This window comes from Pelophylax lessonae, assembly GCF_965119305.1.
Source record: "Pelophylax lessonae genome assembly, chromosome: 1".
Classification (NCBI taxonomy): Eukaryota; Metazoa; Chordata; class Amphibia; order Anura; family Ranidae; genus Pelophylax; species Pelophylax lessonae.
In genome coordinates, this window is record NC_138768.1 from 456,376,240 (window position 1) to 456,389,833 (window position 13,594).

Sequence of the window (13,594 nt, forward strand, 5' to 3'; positions counted from 1 at the left end):
ACCTTGTAAGTAACGTGTCAGAAATAGGCCTGGTCCCTAAGTGGTTAAAGGGGTGAGGCTATAACCCTAAAGGAGGAGGGAGGTTTGGGACTTTAAATGAAGCACCCGGCTAGTTTAGATACGCCTCACGTGTATAACAGTTATACATTTCCAGTCAATTGTTCCATAGCCATTGATTGAAAGCCTCGCCTTATCTTCTGTGTTTCATGTAGTGTAGAGGCTCTCCATTGTAGTCTATGAGGAGCGCTGTATCCCCCTCACCAGCTCTGTACTCCGCTTTCTCTCAGTCTCAGCTCCTGCACGCGCCATGGATTTGTGTGCGCCGTGACGTCACGCGGCGTGCGCTGACGGCGGCGGCGGATTTCCCGTCGTACCTTGTTGTGTCAATTTGGGAAGACTACGGTCGCTGTTTGGTGTCACCGGGGGGAGAGCGGAGATGACAGCGGCACCGGTAATGAAGGCGGCGAGGGGAAGGCCGAGGGAATACAATGCTGACAATAGAAATAAGATTCAGTCACAATGGAGGAGGACAGCGGAGATCGGGAGGTGCAGGGGGGAGTGAGGTGATATGACAATGGACTACAAAGATGTGTACACTGCCTGCGACAGGGAGCAGAGAGGAGGGCTGTAGGGGGAAAGTGAGGGAACACTCGGTGTACACAGGAGAGATGGGAGCTGCAGGGACAGACAGACAGAATGGAGACACACAGCTGGCCTAGTCATGGAGCAGGAAACTTCTATATTCTCTGTCTGCTCAGATGGCAGAACTAAGATCTGTGTCAGGAACCCTGCTCTACTCTATGACGGCCAAGACCCAGCACATCACTTCCATACATCTGTATAGAAGAAGATGCTGTGTGCTGTCTCATGAGATGTCACTAGTGGGCATGCACAATACCATCTCCTTTAGGCCAACCATATGTGTTACAGTCTGTCTATACAATATCTGTACAAGCAACTTTACATCTACCCAAAACTATAACATCAGCACCTACCTACACTATCTAATCAGTATGTAACCAGTCAGGGAGATCCTTCCATTCTCTACTTGTTGGTTGGTAGATCTAAAAGAGGCTGTGAGCTTATGTAGTGCAAGGTCTGTCTGATTTCTTACACATTGAATTGGTTAAACATGTCCTTTGTTTACATTGAAATCTGGCCATGCACTACACAACCTGATTGTACAATCTGCCTATGCAATCAACCTTGGATCTACCCGAGCACCTACCTACACTATCTAATCAGGCAGGCCCTTCTGATACATACTTGTTGGTAGATCTAAAGAATATCGTACAATCAGATTGTAATGTGTGGTGAGCTTTAGATCTACCATCAACTATGTAGTGCAAGAGCTTGTCAGATTTTACTAGTGCAGGGGTCTCCAAGCTTTTCAAAGGGCCAGTTCACTGTCCTTGGGGATTGTAGAAAATGTCCCAGGCCCCGCATCAGTGAGAATAATGTAGCCTTAGGCTTGGTATTAGTGGGAGGAGGAGTAGTGCCCTATCATTGGTATTGGTGGGAGGAGGAGTAGTGCCCTATCATTGGTATTAGTGGGAGGAGGTGTAGTGCCCTATCATTGGTATTAGTGGGAGGAGGAGTAGTGCCCTATCATTGGTATTATTGGGAGGAGGAGTAGTGCCCTATCATTGGTATTAGTGGGAGGAGGTGTAGTGCCCTATCATTGGTATTAGTGGGAGGAGGAGTAGTGCGCTATCATTGGTATTAGTGGGAGGAGGTGTAGTGCCCTATCATTGGTATTAGTGGGAGGAGGAGTAGTGCCCTATCATTGGTATTAGTGGGAGGAGGAGTAGTGCCCTATCATTGGTATTAGTGGGAGGAGGAGTAGTGCTCTATCATTGGTATTGGTGGGAGGAGGAGTAGTGCCCTATCATTGGTATTAGTGGGAGGAGTAGTGCCCCATCATTGGTATTAGTGGGAGGAGGAGTAGTGCCCTATCATTGGTATTAGTGGGAGGAGGAGTAGTGCCCTATCATTGGTATTGGTTGGAGGAGGAGTAGTGCCCTATCATTGGTATTAGAGGGAGGAGGAGTAGTGCCCTATAATTGGTATTAGTGGGAGGAGGAGTAGTGCCCTATCATTGGTATTAGTGGGAGGAGGAGTAGTGCCCTATCATTGGTATTAGTGGGAGGAGGTGTAGTGCCCTATAATTGGTATTAGTGGGAGGAGGAGTAGTGCCCTATCATTGGTATTAGTGGGAGGAGGAGTAGTGCCCTATCATTGGTATTAGAGGGAGGAGGAGTAGTGCCCTATAATTGGTATTAGTGGGAGGAGGAGTAGTGCCCTATCATTGGTATTAGTGGGAGGAGGAGTAGTGCCCTATCATTGGTATTAGTGGGAGGAGGAGGAGTGCCCTATCATTGGTATTAGTGGGAGGAGGAGGAGTGCCCTATCATTGGTATTAGTGGGAGGAGGAGTAGTGCCCTATCATTGGTATTAGTGGGAGGAGGTGTAGTGCCCTAATCATTGGTATTGGTGGGAGGAGGAGTAGTGCCCTATCATTGGTATTAGTGGGAGGAGGAGTAGTGCCCTACCATTGGTATTAGTGGGAGGAGGAGTAGTGCCCTATCATTGGTATTAGTGGGAGGAGGTGTAGTGCCCTATCATTGGTATTAGTGGGAGGAGTAGTGCCCCATCATTGGTATTAGTGGGAGGAGTAGTGCCCCATCATTGGTATTAGTGGGAGGAGGAGTAGTGCCCTAATCATTGGTATTGGTGGGAGGAGGAGTAGTGCCCTATCATTGGTATTAGTGGGAGGAGGAGTAGTGCCCTATCATTGGTATTGGTGGGAGGAGGAGTAGTGCCCTATCATTGGTATTAGTGGGAGGAGGAGTAGTGCCCTATCATTGGTATTAGTGGGAGGAGGTGTAGTGCCCTATCATTGGTATTAGTGGGAGGAGTAGTGCCCCATCATTGGTATTAGTGGGAGGAGGAGTAGTGCCCTATCATTGGTATTGGTGGGAGGAGTAGTGCCCCATCATTGGTATTAGTGGGAGGAGGAGTAGTGCCCTATCATTGGTATTAGTGGGAGGAGGTGTAGTGCCCTATAATTGGTATTAGTGGGAGGAGGAGTAGTGCCCTATCATTGGTATTAGTGGGAGGAGGAGTAGTGCCCTATCATTGGTATTAGAGGGAGGAGGAGTAGTGCCCTATAATTGGTATTAGTGGGAGGAGGAGTAGTGCCCTATCATTGGTATTAGTGGGAGGAGGAGTAGTGCCCTATTATTGGTATTAGTGGGAGGAGGAGGAGTGCCCTATCATTGGTATTAGTGGGAGGAGGAGGAGTGCCCTATCATTGGTATTAGTGGGAGGAGGAGTAGTGCCCTATCATTGGTATTAGTGGGAGGAGGTGTAGTGCCCTAATCATTGGTATTGGTGGGAGGAGGAGTAGTGCCCTATCATTGGTATTAGTGGGAGGAGGAGTAGTGCCCTACCATTGGTATTAGTGGGAGGAGGAGTAGTGCCCTATCATTGGTATTAGTGGGAGGAGGTGTAGTGCCCTATCATTGGTATTAGTGGGAGGAGTAGTGCCCCATCATTGGTATTAGTGGGAGGAGTAGTGCCCCATCATTGGTATTAGTGGGAGGAGGAGTAGTGCCCTAATCATTGGTATTGGTGGGAGGAGGAGTAGTGCCCTATCATTGGTATTAGTGGGAGGAGGAGTAGTGCCCTATCATTGGTATTGGTGGGAGGAGGAGTAGTGCCCTATCATTGGTATTAGTGGGAGGAGGAGTAGTGCCCTATCATTGGTATTAGTGGGAGGAGGTGTAGTGCCCTATCATTGGTATTAGTGGGAGGAGTAGTGCCCCATCATTGGTATTAGTGGGAGGAGGAGTAGTGCCCTATCATTGGTATTGGTGGGAGGAGTAGTGCCCCATCATTGGTATTGGTGGGAGGAGTAGTGCCCCATCATTGGTATTAGTGGGAGGAGGAGTAGTGCCCTAATCATTGGTATTAGTGGGAGGAGGAGTAGTGCCCTATCATTGGTATTAGTGGGAGGAGGAGTAGTGCCCTATCATTGGTATTAGTGGGAGGAGGTGTAGTGCCCTATCATTGGTATTAGTGGGAGGAGGAGTAGTGCCCTATCATTGGTATTAGTGGGAGGAGGAGTAGTGCCCTATCATTGGTATTAGTGGGAGGAGGAGTAGTGCTCTATCATTGGTATTGGTGGGAGGAGGAGTAGTGCCCTATCATTGGTATTAGTGGGAGGAGTAGTGCCCCATCATTGGTATTAGTGGGAGGAGGAGTAGTGCCCTATCATTGGTATTAGTGGGAGGAGGAGTAGTGCCCTATCATTGGTATTGGTTGGAGGAGGAGTAGTGCCCTATCATTGGTATTAGAGGGAGGAGGAGTAGTGCCCTATAATTGGTATTAGTGGGAGGAGGAGTAGTGCCCTATCATTGGTATTAGTGGGAGGAGGAGTAGTGCCCTATCATTGGTATTAGTGGGAGGAGGTGTAGTGCCCTATAATTGGTATTAGTGGGAGGAGGAGTAGTGCCCTATCATTGGTATTAGTGGGAGGAGGAGTAGTGCCCTATCATTGGTATTAGAGGGAGGAGGAGTAGTGCCCTATAATTGGTATTAGTGGGAGGAGGAGTAGTGCCCTATCATTGGTATTAGTGGGAGGAGGAGTAGTGCCCTATCATTGGTATTAGTGGGAGGAGGAGGAGTGCCCTATCATTGGTATTAGTGGGAGGAGGAGGAGTGCCCTATCATTGGTATTAGTGGGAGGAGGAGTAGTGCCCTATCATTGGTATTAGTGGGAGGAGGTGTAGTGCCCTAATCATTGGTATTGGTGGGAGGAGGAGTAGTGCCCTATCATTGGTATTAGTGGGAGGAGGAGTAGTGCCCTACCATTGGTATTAGTGGGAGGAGGAGTAGTGCCCTATCATTGGTATTAGTGGGAGGAGGTGTAGTGCCCTATCATTGGTATTAGTGGGAGGAGTAGTGCCCCATCATTGGTATTAGTGGGAGGAGTAGTGCCCCATCATTGGTATTAGTGGGAGGAGGAGTAGTGCCCTAATCATTGGTATTGGTGGGAGGAGGAGTAGTGCCCTATCATTGGTATTAGTGGGAGGAGGAGTAGTGCCCTATCATTGGTATTGGTGGGAGGAGGAGTAGTGCCCTATCATTGGTATTAGTGGGAGGAGGAGTAGTGCCCTATCATTGGTATTAGTGGGAGGAGGTGTAGTGCCCTATCATTGGTATTAGTGGGAGGAGTAGTGCCCCATCATTGGTATTAGTGGGAGGAGGAGTAGTGCCCTATCATTGGTATTGGTGGGAGGAGTAGTGCCCCATCATTGGTATTAGTGGGAGGAGGAGTAGTGCCCTAATCATTGGTATTAGTGGGAGGAGGTGTAGTGCCCCATCATTGGTATTAGTGGGAGGAGGAGTAGTGCCCTATCATTGGTATTGGTGGGAGGAGGAGTAGTGCCCTATCATTGGTATTAGTGGGAGGAGGTGTAGTGCCCTATCATTGGTATTAGTGGGAGGAGGTGTAGTGTCCTATCATTGGTATTAGTGGGAGGAGGTGTAGTGCCCTATCATTGGTATTAGTGGGAGGAGAAGTAGTGCCCTATCATTGGTATTAGTGGGAGGAGAAGTAGTGCCCTATCATTGGTATTAGTGGGAGGAGTAGTGCCCCATCATTGGTATTAGTGGGAGGAGGAGTAGTGCCCTATCATTGGTATTAGTGGGAGGAGGAGTAGTGCCCTATCATTGGTATTAGTGGGAGGAGGTGTAGTGCCCTATCATTGGTATTAGTGGGAGGAGGTGTAGTGCCCTATAATTGGTATTAGTGGGAGGAGGAGTAGTGCCCTATCATTGGTATTAGTGGGAGGAGGAGTAGTGCCCTATCATTGGTATTAGTGGGAGGAGGAGTAGTGCCCTATCATTGGTATTAGTGGGAGGAGGAGTAGTGCCCTATCATTGGTATTAGTGGGAGGAGGAGTAGTGCCCTATCATTGGTATTAGTGGGAGGAGGAGGAGTGCCCTATCATTGGTATTAGTGGGAGGAGGAGGAGTGCCCTATCATTGGTATTAGTGGGAGGAGGAGTAGTGCCCTATCATTGGTATTAGTGGGAGGAGGTGTAGTGCCCTAATCATTGGTATTGGTGGGAGGAGGAGTAGTGCCCTATCATTGGTATTAGTGGGAGGAGGAGTAGTGCCCTACCATTGGTATTAGTGGGAGGAGGAGTAGTGCCCTATCATTGGTATTAGAGGGAGGAGGAGTAGTGCCCTATAATTGGTATTAGTGGGAGGAGGAGTAGTGCCCTATCATTGGTATTAGTGGGAGGAGGAGTAGTGCCCTATCATTGGTATTAGTGGGAGGAGGTGTAGTGCCCTATAATTGGTATTAGTGGGAGGAGGAGTAGTGCCCTATCATTGGTATTAGTGGGAGGAGGAGTAGTGCCCTATCATTGGTATTAGTGGGAGGAGGAGTAGTGCCCTATCATTGGTATTAGTGGGAGGAGGAGGAGTGCCCTATCATTGGTATTAGTGGGAGGAGGAGGAGTGCCCTATCATTGGTATTAGTGGGAGGAGGAGGAGTGCCCTATCATTGGTATTAGTGGGAGGAGGTGTAGTGCCCTAATCATTGGTATTGGTGGGAGGAGGAGTAGTGCCCTATCATTGGTATTAGTGGGAGGAGGAGTAGTGCCCTACCATTGGTATTAGTGGGAGGAGGAGTAGTGCCCTATCATTGGTATTAGTGGGAGGAGGTGTAGTGCCCTATCATTGGTATTAGTGGGAGGAGGAGTAGTGCCCTATCATTGGTATTAGTGGGAGGAGGAGTAGTGCTCTATCATTGGTATTGGTGGGAGGAGGAGTAGTGCCCTATCATTGGTATTAGTGGGAGGAGTAGTGCCCCATCATTGGTATTAGTGGGAGGAGGAGTAGTGCCCTATCATTGGTATTAGTGGGAGGAGGAGTAGTGCCCTATCATTGGTATTGGTTGGAGGAGGAGTAGTGCCCTATCATTGGTATTAGAGGGAGGAGGAGTAGTGCCCTATAATTGGTATTAGTGGGAGGAGGAGTAGTGCCCTATCATTGGTATTAGTGGGAGGAGGAGTAGTGCCCTATCATTGGTATTAGTGGGAGGAGGTGTAGTGCCCTATAATTGGTATTAGTGGGAGGAGGAGTAGTGCCCTATCATTGGTATTAGTGGGAGGAGGAGTAGTGCCCTATCATTGGTATTAGAGGGAGGAGGAGTAGTGCCCTATAATTGGTATTAGTGGGAGGAGGAGTAGTGCCCTATCATTGGTATTAGTGGGAGGAGGAGTAGTGCCCTATCATTGGTATTAGTGGGAGGAGGAGGAGTGCCCTATCATTGGTATTAGTGGGAGGAGGAGGAGTGCCCTATCATTGGTATTAGTGGGAGGAGGAGTAGTGCCCTATCATTGGTATTAGTGGGAGGAGGTGTAGTGCCCTAATCATTGGTATTGGTGGGAGGAGGAGTAGTGCCCTATCATTGGTATTAGTGGGAGGAGGAGTAGTGCCCTACCATTGGTATTAGTGGGAGGAGGAGTAGTGCCCTATCATTGGTATTAGTGGGAGGAGGTGTAGTGCCCTATCATTGGTATTAGTGGGAGGAGTAGTGCCCCATCATTGGTATTAGTGGGAGGAGTAGTGCCCCATCATTGGTATTAGTGGGAGGAGGAGTAGTGCCCTAATCATTGGTATTGGTGGGAGGAGGAGTAGTGCCCTATCATTGGTATTAGTGGGAGGAGGAGTAGTGCCCTATCATTGGTATTGGTGGGAGGAGGAGTAGTGCCCTATCATTGGTATTAGTGGGAGGAGGAGTAGTGCCCTATCATTGGTATTAGTGGGAGGAGGTGTAGTGCCCTATCATTGGTATTAGTGGGAGGAGTAGTGCCCCATCATTGGTATTAGTGGGAGGAGGAGTAGTGCCCTATCATTGGTATTGGTGGGAGGAGTAGTGCCCCATCATTGGTATTAGTGGGAGGAGGAGTAGTGCCCTATCATTGGTATTAGTGGGAGGAGGTGTAGTGCCCTATAATTGGTATTAGTGGGAGGAGGAGTAGTGCCCTATCATTGGTATTAGTGGGAGGAGGAGTAGTGCCCTATCATTGGTATTAGAGGGAGGAGGAGTAGTGCCCTATAATTGGTATTAGTGGGAGGAGGAGTAGTGCCCTATCATTGGTATTAGTGGGAGGAGGAGTAGTGCCCTATTATTGGTATTAGTGGGAGGAGGAGGAGTGCCCTATCATTGGTATTAGTGGGAGGAGGAGGAGTGCCCTATCATTGGTATTAGTGGGAGGAGGAGTAGTGCCCTATCATTGGTATTAGTGGGAGGAGGTGTAGTGCCCTAATCATTGGTATTGGTGGGAGGAGGAGTAGTGCCCTATCATTGGTATTAGTGGGAGGAGGAGTAGTGCCCTACCATTGGTATTAGTGGGAGGAGGAGTAGTGCCCTATCATTGGTATTAGTGGGAGGAGGTGTAGTGCCCTATCATTGGTATTAGTGGGAGGAGTAGTGCCCCATCATTGGTATTAGTGGGAGGAGTAGTGCCCCATCATTGGTATTAGTGGGAGGAGGAGTAGTGCCCTAATCATTGGTATTGGTGGGAGGAGGAGTAGTGCCCTATCATTGGTATTAGTGGGAGGAGGAGTAGTGCCCTATCATTGGTATTGGTGGGAGGAGGAGTAGTGCCCTATCATTGGTATTAGTGGGAGGAGGAGTAGTGCCCTATCATTGGTATTAGTGGGAGGAGGTGTAGTGCCCTATCATTGGTATTAGTGGGAGGAGTAGTGCCCCATCATTGGTATTAGTGGGAGGAGGAGTAGTGCCCTATCATTGGTATTGGTGGGAGGAGTAGTGCCCCATCATTGGTATTGGTGGGAGGAGTAGTGCCCCATCATTGGTATTAGTGGGAGGAGGAGTAGTGCCCTAATCATTGGTATTAGTGGGAGGAGGAGTAGTGCCCTATCATTGGTATTAGTGGGAGGAGGAGTAGTGCCCTATCATTGGTATTAGTGGGAGGAGGTGTAGTGCCCTATCATTGGTATTAGTGGGAGGAGGAGTAGTGCCCTATCATTGGTATTAGTGGGAGGAGGAGTAGTGCCCTATCATTGGTATTAGTGGGAGGAGGAGTAGTGCTCTATCATTGGTATTGGTGGGAGGAGGAGTAGTGCCCTATCATTGGTATTAGTGGGAGGAGTAGTGCCCCATCATTGGTATTAGTGGGAGGAGGAGTAGTGCCCTATCATTGGTATTAGTGGGAGGAGGAGTAGTGCCCTATCATTGGTATTGGTTGGAGGAGGAGTAGTGCCCTATCATTGGTATTAGAGGGAGGAGGAGTAGTGCCCTATAATTGGTATTAGTGGGAGGAGGAGTAGTGCCCTATCATTGGTATTAGTGGGAGGAGGAGTAGTGCCCTATCATTGGTATTAGTGGGAGGAGGTGTAGTGCCCTATAATTGGTATTAGTGGGAGGAGGAGTAGTGCCCTATCATTGGTATTAGTGGGAGGAGGAGTAGTGCCCTATCATTGGTATTAGAGGGAGGAGGAGTAGTGCCCTATAATTGGTATTAGTGGGAGGAGGAGTAGTGCCCTATCATTGGTATTAGTGGGAGGAGGAGTAGTGCCCTATCATTGGTATTAGTGGGAGGAGGAGGAGTGCCCTATCATTGGTATTAGTGGGAGGAGGAGGAGTGCCCTATCATTGGTATTAGTGGGAGGAGGAGTAGTGCCCTATCATTGGTATTAGTGGGAGGAGGTGTAGTGCCCTAATCATTGGTATTGGTGGGAGGAGGAGTAGTGCCCTATCATTGGTATTAGTGGGAGGAGGAGTAGTGCCCTACCATTGGTATTAGTGGGAGGAGGAGTAGTGCCCTATCATTGGTATTAGTGGGAGGAGGTGTAGTGCCCTATCATTGGTATTAGTGGGAGGAGTAGTGCCCCATCATTGGTATTAGTGGGAGGAGTAGTGCCCCATCATTGGTATTAGTGGGAGGAGGAGTAGTGCCCTAATCATTGGTATTGGTGGGAGGAGGAGTAGTGCCCTATCATTGGTATTAGTGGGAGGAGGAGTAGTGCCCTATCATTGGTATTGGTGGGAGGAGGAGTAGTGCCCTATCATTGGTATTAGTGGGAGGAGGAGTAGTGCCCTATCATTGGTATTAGTGGGAGGAGGTGTAGTGCCCTATCATTGGTATTAGTGGGAGGAGTAGTGCCCCATCATTGGTATTAGTGGGAGGAGGAGTAGTGCCCTATCATTGGTATTGGTGGGAGGAGTAGTGCCCCATCATTGGTATTAGTGGGAGGAGGAGTAGTGCCCTAATCATTGGTATTAGTGGGAGGAGGTGTAGTGCCCCATCATTGGTATTAGTGGGAGGAGGAGTAGTGCCCTATCATTGGTATTGGTGGGAGGAGGAGTAGTGCCCTATCATTGGTATTAGTGGGAGGAGGTGTAGTGCCCTATCATTGGTATTAGTGGGAGGAGGTGTAGTGTCCTATCATTGGTATTAGTGGGAGGAGGTGTAGTGCCCTATCATTGGTATTAGTGGGAGGAGAAGTAGTGCCCTATCATTGGTATTAGTGGGAGGAGAAGTAGTGCCCTATCATTGGTATTAGTGGGAGGAGTAGTGCCCCATCATTGGTATTAGTGGGAGGAGGAGTAGTGCCCTATCATTGGTATTAGTGGGAGGAGGAGTAGTGCCCTATCATTGGTATTAGTGGGAGGAGGTGTAGTGCCCTATCATTGGTATTAGTGGGAGGAGGTGTAGTGCCCTATAATTGGTATTAGTGGGAGGAGGAGTAGTGCCCTATCATTGGTATTAGTGGGAGGAGGAGTAGTGCCCTATCATTGGTATTAGTGGGAGGAGGAGTAGTGCCCTATCATTGGTATTAGTGGGAGGAGGAGTAGTGCCCTATCATTGGTATTAGTGGGAGGAGGAGTAGTGCCCTATCATTGGTATTAGTGGGAGGAGGAGGAGTGCCCTATCATTGGTATTAGTGGGAGGAGGAGGAGTGCCCTATCATTGGTATTAGTGGGAGGAGGAGTAGTGCCCTATCATTGGTATTAGTGGGAGGAGGTGTAGTGCCCTAATCATTGGTATTGGTGGGAGGAGGAGTAGTGCCCTATCATTGGTATTAGTGGGAGGAGGAGTAGTGCCCTACCATTGGTATTAGTGGGAGGAGGAGTAGTGCCCTATCATTGGTATTAGAGGGAGGAGGAGTAGTGCCCTATAATTGGTATTAGTGGGAGGAGGAGTAGTGCCCTATCATTGGTATTAGTGGGAGGAGGAGTAGTGCCCTATCATTGGTATTAGTGGGAGGAGGTGTAGTGCCCTATAATTGGTATTAGTGGGAGGAGGAGTAGTGCCCTATCATTGGTATTAGTGGGAGGAGGAGTAGTGCCCTATCATTGGTATTAGTGGGAGGAGGAGTAGTGCCCTATCATTGGTATTAGTGGGAGGAGGAGGAGTGCCCTATCATTGGTATTAGTGGGAGGAGGAGGAGTGCCCTATCATTGGTATTAGTGGGAGGAGGAGGAGTGCCCTATCATTGGTATTAGTGGGAGGAGGTGTAGTGCCCTAATCATTGGTATTGGTGGGAGGAGGAGTAGTGCCCTATCATTGGTATTAGTGGGAGGAGGAGTAGTGCCCTACCATTGGTATTAGTGGGAGGAGGAGTAGTGCCCTATCATTGGTATTAGTGGGAGGAGGTGTAGTGCCCTATCATTGGTATTAGTGGGAGGAGTAGTGCCCCATCATTGGTATTAGTGGGAGGAGTAGTGCCCCATCATTGGTATTAGTGGGAGGAGGAGTAGTGCCCTAATCATTGGTATTGGTGGGAGGAGGAGTAGTGCCCTATCATTGGTATTAGTGGGAGGAGGAGTAGTGCCCTATCATTGGTATTGGTGGGAGGAGGAGTAGTGCCCTATCATTGGTATTAGTGGGAGGAGGAGTAGTGCCCTATCATTGGTATTAGTGGGAGGAGGTGTAGTGCCCTATCATTGGTATTAGTGGGAGGAGTAGTGCCCCATCATTGGTATTAGTGGGAGGAGGAGTAGTGCCCTATCATTGGTATTGGTGGGAGGAGTAGTGCCCCATCATTGGTATTAGTGGGAGGAGGAGTAGTGCCCTAATCATTGGTATTAGTGGGAGGAGGTGTAGTGCCCCATCATTGGTATTAGTGGGAGGAGGAGTAGTGCCCTATCATTGGTATTGGTGGGAGGAGGAGTAGTGCCCTATCATTGGTATTAGTGGGAGGAGGTGTAGTGCCCTATCATTGGTATTAGTGGGAGGAGGTGTAGTGCCCTATCATTGGTATTAGTGGGAGGAGGTGTAGTGCCCTATCATTGGTATTAGTGGGAGGAGAAGTAGTGCCCTATCATTGGTATTAGTGGGAGGAGAAGTAGTGCCCTATCATTGGTATTAGTGGGAGGAGTAGTGCCCCATCATTGGTATTAGTGGGAGGAGGAGTAGTGCCCTATCATTGGTATTAGTGGGAGGAGGAGTAGTGCCCTATCATTGGTATTAGTGGGAGGAGGTGTAGTGCCCTATCATTGGTATTAGTGGGAGGAGGTGTAGTGCCCTATCATTGGTATTAGTGGGAGGAGGAGTAGTGCCCTATCATTGGTATTAGTGGGAGGAGGAGTAGTGCCCTATCATTGGTATTGGTGGGAGGAGGAGTAGTGCCCTATCATTGGTATTAGTGGGAGGAGTAGTGCCCCATCATTGGTATTAGTGGGAGGAGGAGTAGTGCCCTATCATTGGTATTAGTGGGAGGAGGAGTAGTGCCCTATCATTGGTATTGGTTGGAGGAGGAGTAGTGCCCTATCATTGGTATTAGAGGGAGGAGGAGTAGTGCCCTATAATTGGTATTAGTGGGAGGAGGAGTAGTGCCCTCTCATTGGTATTAGTGTGAGGAGGAGTAGTGCCCTATCATTGGTATTAGTGGGAGGAGGTGTAGTGCCCTATAATTGGTATTAGTGGGAGGAGGAGTAGTGCCCTATCATTGGTATTAGTGGGAGGAGGAGTAGTGCCCTATCATTGGTATTAGAGGGAGGAGGAGTAGTGCCCTATAATTGGTATTAGTGGGAGGAGGAGTAGTGCCCTATCATTGGTATTAGTGGGAGGAGGAGTAGTGCCCTATCATTGGTATTAGTGGGAGGAGGAGGAGTGCCCTATCATTGGTATTAGTGGGAGGAGGAGTAGTGCCCTATCATTGGTATTAGTGGGAGGAGGTGTAGTGCCCTAATCATTGGTATTGGTGGGAGGAGGAGTAGTGCCCTATCATTGGTATTGGTGGGAGGAGGAGTAGTGCCCTATCATTGGTATTGGTGGGAGGAGGAGTAGTGCCCTATCATTGGTATTAGTGGGAGGAGGAGTAGTGCCCTATCATTGGTATTAGTGGGAGGAGGTGTAGTGCCCTATCATTGGTATTAGTGGGAGGAGTAGTGCCCCATCATTGGTATTAGTGGGAGGAGTAGTGCCCAATCATTGGTATTAGTGGGAGGAGGAGTAGTGCCCTAATCATTGGTATTGGTGGGAGGAGGAGTAGTGCCCTATCATTGGTATTAGTGGGAGGAGGAGTAGTGCCCTATCATTGG

At 48.9% G+C, this 13,594-nt stretch overlaps 1 protein-coding gene across 1 annotated transcript in view; it reads left to right on the forward strand.

The window, feature by feature from the left end:
* The first annotated feature begins 312 nt into the window (after positions 1–312).
* SIN3B (SIN3 transcription regulator family member B) overlaps positions 313–13,594 on the forward strand; it is a 131,561-nt gene continuing 118,279 nt past the window's right edge. The window contains exon 1 of the mRNA XM_082260991.1: positions 313–451. The gene's annotated coding sequence lies outside the window, so the exon portion shown is untranslated. The remainder of the gene's footprint in view (positions 452–13,594) is intronic.